The 8,259-nt window shown below is 36.1% G+C and overlaps 1 long non-coding RNA gene across 1 annotated transcript; it reads left to right on the forward strand.

The window, feature by feature from the left end:
• The first annotated feature begins 2,182 nt into the window (after positions 1–2,182).
• Positions 2,183–7,521, forward strand: LOC132625236 (uncharacterized). Its single transcript, XR_009576701.1, has 4 exons — positions 2,183–6,528; positions 6,616–6,700; positions 6,825–6,889; positions 6,979–7,521. It is a non-coding gene; the product is annotated as an uncharacterized LOC132625236 (long non-coding RNA).
• The last annotated feature ends 738 nt before the right edge of the window (positions 7,522–8,259 follow it).

Below are 8,259 nucleotides of genomic sequence, written 5' to 3' on the forward strand. Positions count from 1 at the left end.
ATCATTATTTTTACACAAGTTTTATTTTAAATAGCATTCTCACATGGTTATCTACAACTTTAGTCATATTTACAAAGCTATTTCCTTTTCTATAATACTATATTTACACTTAGCCTAATTAATTATAAGTCCGGTCGGTCAACCATTGTTAATGGGTCTTAAAGGATGCCTAATACCTTCCCTTTAGACTAATTGAACCCTTACCTAGAATCTTCAGTTTCGCAGACCTTAAACAGAGATAACTTTAAAAAATAACTTTAATAAACTTTAGGTGTCCTAATTCACCATAAATAATTAGGTGGCGACTCCTTAACATTAAACAAAAAACAGGAATCTCCAATATGTCATACTTCTAACTTTAACTCTCCGCGGTTAAAATGGGGTGTGACAAGTGTTACCTATGGATCATGTACAAGTTCCCAAAATTTTACAAGACCTAGATGCATATGAAAATGTGATCTTTACTGAGGCTCCCAAAAAGTCTACTCCAAATGGCCATCTTCAAATCTCTTCCCGTACATTACCTACGATAGAAAACAACTATCGTTAAGAATAAAGCTTAGTGGTGTATAAATTTGGGCTTGGAGCCAGTAGATTCTCCAATTCCCTTATCCGTCGTAGGTAGCTCAATGAGATAAAAATAAATCAAGTAACCAAGTATATTGAAAGTATCAAATATCAAACCTTGAAGAGTTTCGAATTATTGATATCAATATCGAAGGCTCAAGTGTCAAGAAAGCTTATAAATCAGTTCAAGAGAGTTTGTCAATAACCAATTTCGCCCAATATGTACGTCATGCCATCACACCAAGCACAATCAATATCAAGATGGACCGAAGCCCCAAATCAAGAAGGGTCGTCACCCAATAATCAAGAAAATCAAGAGCCATGTTGAAAGTGGCTTTCCACTCATACTCGAAAATGGACAAAAGTTCATCATAAAGACGAAATGTAAATCCAAAGTCAAGATGGGCAAGATCCGAATCAAGAGGCATGCCGATATCGATGACAAAGTCACCGCAACAAGAAGGACAAAGTCCCAACAAGAATGCAAAATGATCAAGCAATTTGTACAAGTGGGCGATTTAGCGAATGTTTTGCAATACTTGAGATAATAACCATACAATGATATAAGATGAAGTGTAAGGAAACAAACCATCAAGATACTTCAAAACTTCCAGAAAATAAAGATATTCCAAGTTCAAGTTTATACACAAACCTTGGTGTTTTACCACACAACAAGTTCTACCACAACTCGAGGAGTTCAAATTGTCTACGCCATAGACCAACCAAAGTCCACTTCGTCAAACAATTCCTCTTAGCTTGTACAAGAGCATATATACCTTAAATACACAATCAAATATCTACTTAAGTTCAATGGTTTCAGCACATCGAAACTAAACATGAAATCAGTGAAAATCACCCTACACTATCAAAACAGGAATTCTGGACATGCAGTACTACTGTCTTGTATTGTCGCTCAGTTTCAAAGGGGTAAACGGCAAAAATAGACTTTGTGGCCTTAATGAAAGTTGTAGATATATGTCTTGGGGTTTCAGAGAAATTTAAATCACTCATATAGCAGTTTTGTACTACAAGATATGCTCAAAATACTAACAATAGTACATATAGGGTTTGCAAAACAGAAATCTGGGCAGCACCTGCCTTGTACTTCATCACCTCTTTTCGAGTAAATACAAGCATAGCTGGATTTTGGAGCCTGAACGAAAGTTGTAGGGATATGAAATAGCTTTCTAGAACGTCTTGAATCACTTAAAACTAAGCTTTATACAAGGAATTATGTTGAAAACTCTAATAGCAGTCCAGTTCAAAAACGAGTTTATAACTTACCTCAATCGTGTGGAGTTATTTGGGGCTCAACCAAAACAAGTCTTGATGATTGATTTAGAGGATGAATTTTATGAGAGGAGAGAGGTTTTGGCGTTTTATTTCCTTGGAGAAAAACGAAATTGGGGGGTGGTGGAGAGGATAAGAGCCAAAAGGGTATATATCCTACTTGGGATAAGGATGAAAAAAATAATAAAATAAAATAAAAAGAGCTGCTCACTTTTATATATATCTAATCCATTAATAAATTACTAAGATAATCATAGTAGGAGTAGTTTATATAACTACACATAACACTTCAAACAAGTTTCAAATATTGTCAAGTTCTCATTCAGAAAGTGCAAAGTAAAATATACCCTTACTATCAAGATATGGTCAATCAAAAATTCAAGAGTTAGCTTAAAAAAAATTCAGGGTGTTACATTATTTCTCTGCACTATGTTATTGTATTAGGCTTTTTGAGGTAATGCATTCGGGGCTGCAGGGTGCTATGGTCTGGTGTTTTGGTTGGACTGGAGGATAATTGTTTTTGTGTACTTGAGGGCCTTACTCTTTGGATGCTGGCTGAAGATAATGAGCGATTTAGATATAATTCTAGAGTGTGCTTTGAGGCGACATCTTTATGACTTTTGTTTTATATGGGGTTTAAAGTTTACAATTAAGGTTTGAGATTTAAAGTTTGTAAAGCATAATAGAAGATATTGAAGGCGTATTTGTGAATGATTATACATCCTAATTATGGGCTTAGAACTTGAGATATATTAAGGTGTGATGAGACTAGGGATTCTGATAATAGAAGAGATATAGGGGTATTTCTGAATTGTGCTGTGATACTACATCATTTATGGACTTAGAATGATCTAAAATTTTAGGGCCTTTTGATATATTAAAATATGATCTTTTAGACGGGAAATTATGATAATAAGATATGATCTTTTAGACGGGAGATTATGATAATAAGATATGATCCATTAGACGGGAGATTATGATTATAAGATATGATCTGATAGTGTTTGGTAATAGTTGTCAAATTGCGCTATCGCAGACCTCCATTTGAATCGTGTTTCGAGGCTGCAATTAAGGACTTAATTCGTACCTCTTCATATTTTAGACTTTGATGTATCCTGATCTGAGATGTTCAGCACTGCTGAGCTGATTTTTACCTGTAATCAACCTATGTTTGATTGTGCTCTGAGGCCGCTATATATTATGGGGGGCAAAAGGATCTTGGTCGCTTCTTCATACTTTGTGCTTTGACATTGAAACTCTCCGCTTGCTAGTGCCACTCTGAGGTGCGTAGAACCATATTGTAAGAGAGATGATTGAACAATTATCTGAGCAATAATAGACCTATCTGATTTGTGTGCTGGAATGTTTTGGGCTGTCATTTATGTTACGATGAGATGTGTCGGGGATTGTGATAATAGGAGAGGGAATCTGAAAATAGGATATAATAAGGATTCTGAAAATAGGACACAAATTCTTAAAATAGGATACCTGAGAACAGGACACAAATTCTTAAAATAGGATATCTGAGGTGTTTAGCACTGATGGACTGGTCTGCATTGATTTTTAATTTTTGGGCTTGATTATCTCATTGGTGGTGCATGTGTGATGTTAATTGTTGGGCTTTGATCTAGAGAATCTGCTCCAAGTATTATGTGATGTGACTAGACTAGGAGTCTGATAATAGGAGAATCTGAGGGTGTTTAATACTGATGGACTATAATGTGACTAGGTTTGATTACACTAGAGGCCATATTCGTATGGGCTCAAAAGGATCTACATCTTAGGCTTGAAACTTGAAGAGTCAGCTTGATGGTGTAACTGTGGGTTGGCTAGATTGATAATGTGAGAGATATGACACAGTCTGATTAAGCTTTCTTCTACTATGTTAAAATACAGAAAAAATGATTTCTTGTTATCTCTTAGATATGAGGTTTGAGTCACATAGGCCGATCTTGAATGATTGAATTAATGGGAGATACCGTGTCAAGTCTTTTTTCTTAAGCCAAAAATGAAAAAAAAAAGAAAAGATAAGAGCTTTTCTTTTCTAATGCTATCTTTTGTTCTAATTTTTTTAACCTCAGTTCTGATTCTATTCAAGTGCAGTGCGTTCAGGCCTGGGCTCCTTTTTTTTTTTCGTGTATGCTGGTCACCTGTTGGAGGTTATTGCACACACTTCACACCTTCTGAACCCCAAGTCTCCGTGATGGTTAAGTGCTGTGATTGTCATATTCGTTGACATGGGTGAAGTAGAAATCTGTCCTGCTTATTGTCGCTACAGTCTGAAGAAGGCTTTTGGTTTAGATTGGAAGTTTGGTGCCTTGTGATTGGATATAGAGTTGATAATATAGATCAATGAATTGGTGAGGACAAAGAAAGAAATAAAAAAGGGCGGGTGGGGGGCCTCGCCAATGCTGCAAATGGGTGTACGTGATTGTGATTCCCCAAGGGTCGTACGTGAGTAAGCCTTTTGGATCCTCACTAGACTGAATATTTGTTTTGGCTGAAAATTTCTTGTGCAGGTATATTTTTTCCACTAGCTTCTCTAATTAACTAGTTTTGTATACAGGGAAATTTTGACCTGAGAGTACCCAAATAAATGGACATGTCCATATATTTTCAGATCTTATGCTCCATACTCTTGTCTATGTCACCGTGGTTGTACGAAGTAAACTTCTAATATAGCTTAGCTGTGCTAAAGAGATCCTACCTGATGTCTTCCTTCTTTCCCTTAATACAAAAATTTTACTTGAAAACAAGCATTCTGCTTGTGCTTTGGCTTTCAATCTCCTGGTCAACTTCTAATATAGCTTAGCTGTGCTAAAGAGATCCTATCTGATGTCTTCCTTCTTTCCCTTACTACAACAATTTTACTTGAAAACAAGCTTGTTCTGCTTGTGCTTTGGCTTTCAATCTCCTGGCTTGCTTGCTGACACTTTTGGTCTCATACTGTTCTTTCAATGAGATTTTTTTGAAGTGAAAATATAAACAGATTTTTGCTAACATATTTGAAATTTTTTGAGCAATGGAAGATTAACAATACAATTAAAAAGTCACATTTTCCTTTCAGTTAGGGATGCAACAATCTGAATATGGAAAGTTATTCATGTGGCAGTTTATACTTTGAATGACAGAGCCTTGAAACAACCAGTTAAGAAGACCACAGCAGCAGAGATGTTAATGATCAAATAGCAAATTAGAGAAAAACACTGATGCGGAAAAACAGTTGAAGATTATAATGTAAATGCTAAAAAATGGTCTTAGTAAAACACTTGAAGACTATGATTAATAGCATAGTGTTAAGGAAATAGTAGAGAAGGGGTCTGAGTAAATCCTGTCATGCAAGGACTATATATTGTTTTTTTATACACAAGAGGATATGTTTTCCCTTTTATATGCTAGTAATACTATGGCTACTTCATAATCACTTTTCTAGCCCAGCTTCTCCCTTTTCTGGAAGTCATATTGGATATCGACATTCCCAGGTATCACTACTTTTATCACTAAAGTATTGGTTCTGCAAATGGAGATGATTCTCAAGGCTTCAGGAAAAGTTTACCACACTAAAGTGTAACCTTTTGGAACTAAATTATTACTGCCAAAATGATTCTTCTTCTGATGCTTTTGCTGCTAAATGTTTTCTAGCAAACCTTTTTTTACCTCTCATCTGTTTTTTTTCCTGTAGCATGAGTGTTTTTCTTGATCCATGGGCTACATAATGCAGGATTCGACGTAGAACAATACCACTACCATGATTTCCGATCTTCCTGTAGTTCATGCGGGGGTTCTAATTCTAATCCTTTCATTGCAAAGGAAGATTTCTTTACTTTCAATTGTAAATAGAACTGCCAACAAATCTTGATTCATCTGAAAGGTTTGGGTAAATCTCATGTTGGAATTTGTCTGTTTGGAGGTCCAATTACTTTCCACAATGGGATAATGCAAATCATAATCTTGGAGGATGTGTATTGGAGTATATATTCTTAGGCACAAAATAATGTATACACCTAATCTTGATAGAATACTTTACTGTTATTCTATGCTTTGCACTTGTAGCACACTATTTCTAACAAGTTGCAGTCATTAGCAAACCAACTCGAGAATTTGAGTAGATGTCCACAAAATAGTGCTACTCGGAATTAGTACTAATGGAATAAATGGGACATTAAATGGGTGACATTGCCAATATGTTGACAAAGGGAGTCTCAAAAGAAATGGTGTGACCTCGTTTCTGTACCTGTTTAGAATTTCAAAGTGCAGGGTTTAGGCCTTTCTAAAAAAATTCTTTTACCATGTATGCTGCATATACATGTTTTTTGCTGTCTATCTTGAGGCATACCTGCTAAATTTGAATTTAAGGAAGACTCAAGGAAAGGTGGTTAATATGTGTGTGTGTGTGTGTATAACGATACTGAACTCTGATCTGCTAGTGCACTAGAATTTCTATTCGCCTTTCACATACAAGGCTTAGACTCAACAATTTGACAAAACGTCACTGAAATTTTCATTTCTGCTGGAAGAGCATGCGGTCAGAGATATTTTCCATGCTCTTGAGGTGCCTGATCTTTGTTTTTTTCCAAACAAAGCTCCTGTTTTGGGACACTGCCGGGATAATGATTTCGAGAACCTCTACATGAAGTATGAAAAGGAGGGAAAAATAAGTCTGCAACTGAGGTTAGCTGCTAGCACCTTTGAGAGTGGGTTAAACGATCCTTGTTACCATTGATCTTAATTCTCAATAAATTGCCTTTGTCATCTCAGGGTGGGTTGTCCAGGTAGAATATCTCTGGTTTGAGATCTTGAAGTCCCAGATAGAAACCAGGACCCCTTACATGTTTTACTTAAGGTGACTTTCATATAGTTCCATTATTGTTCTCATTGCTCGTTGGAATGCGATAAAAAAGCAACCAACAGAATCTGGGCGCTATGAAGTCTTTTAACTCATGCACTAGAGATTATTATGTATACAGGTCCAACTGAAACTGCTGTGTGCAATCTCGCCTAGATTGCTCTTCCACTATATATTAGAGAAAAGGTTGTTACAATTGATATATACTCGGAAGCATTGCTAGGTCCTAAATTCTCCTTTGGTTTTTATTGTAACATCGCCTTTGTATATTTCAGGGGGTCACAAGTGAATCAGAACCATCTAAGCTAGTCCGCAGCAGGGGAAGTTGGTGCATTAATTTTGACAAACTCACAGAGATTTGATTAATTCTGACTATCAACTCCTCTGACTTGTTGATTGACATTGTCTTTGGTTATATAGTCTTGGATCTTGATCTTGATATTTGTGCTGTTTTCCATTTGAGACAGGTTACTTTATTTCTCGATGAAAATTACTATCCTATTGAAACGGCAAAAAGTTCTAATTACAGCATAGGCGACTTGGGTCAAGGGTCTGCCAGCCATATTTATTTTGCTTCCCCTAGCGTTTGATTCCCGGGGGTTGGCCTGTGGACTTCATTTTTCTCAAGGTGTATACTTGTTCAGATAGGTCTGCTTTTTTGTCTTTGTATTGGCCGAGCAGCTGAACAAGCACATATTTGAGATGACATGCTACTATAGTACTATGTATAATAAGCTTCTGCTAAATTGGCAGCCAACGAAAGTCCACATGAAACACATGTATGCGAGGTATATATCCTTTTAATCCCAGATTTAACTGATAAGTATTGAATGACTCGTTTGGTCGTCCAGTACTCCAGTACCTACAGATGGTCCTACAGGGCCTGGTCAAAATAGTTGCAGGACTATCAATTGTTCTTGCCAAAATAAAAACCAATCTTGTACTAGTCCAGTTTTGAAAATCTTGAGATCTAAAATCTTGAACTTTATTTTTGATTCTATATTGTCAAGTGCTTTTGCGTTGAATTTGGAGAATATTTCATGTACAAAGTGTTCTTTGTGTTCTCCGTCAAACTTCATAGATAATGTGTTTCTTATTTCTTCTCAATATTACCTAAAGAACTTGTTTGCAATCTGATCACAGAGTGGTCGCGTAATCATATAACAAATGGATATTTAGGTGCGATGAAGCAGATCCAAACAAAATAGCTTTATGAGTCCAGTTTGTACACACTGAAATAAATTGCTAAATTATAGCATTTGTGTAGCTCTTTTCTTGTGCAAATTGATCGATTATGTTTTGATTGGTACTTGTATTGGTGGAGCACTAGTGCTTGTAGCTTTCAGTTGTGTTTTTTGGTAATTGGTTAGATAAATTTACTAGCTTCTTTCCTACTGCTGTATAGTAAATATTCTTGAACATTCACAAGCAAGCTGTTGTTCCAAAAATCAAGTATCATGCTACTGCTGTATATTAAATATTCTTGACACAGACACACAGTTCGTCCGATGCTCTTCAATAGTTTCTACTCAGGGGTGACAAAATCAACTCATAAA

Source organism: Lycium barbarum, chromosome 12 (genome assembly GCF_019175385.1).
Source record: "Lycium barbarum isolate Lr01 chromosome 12, ASM1917538v2, whole genome shotgun sequence".
NCBI classification, from domain to species: Eukaryota; Viridiplantae; Streptophyta; class Magnoliopsida; order Solanales; family Solanaceae; genus Lycium; species Lycium barbarum.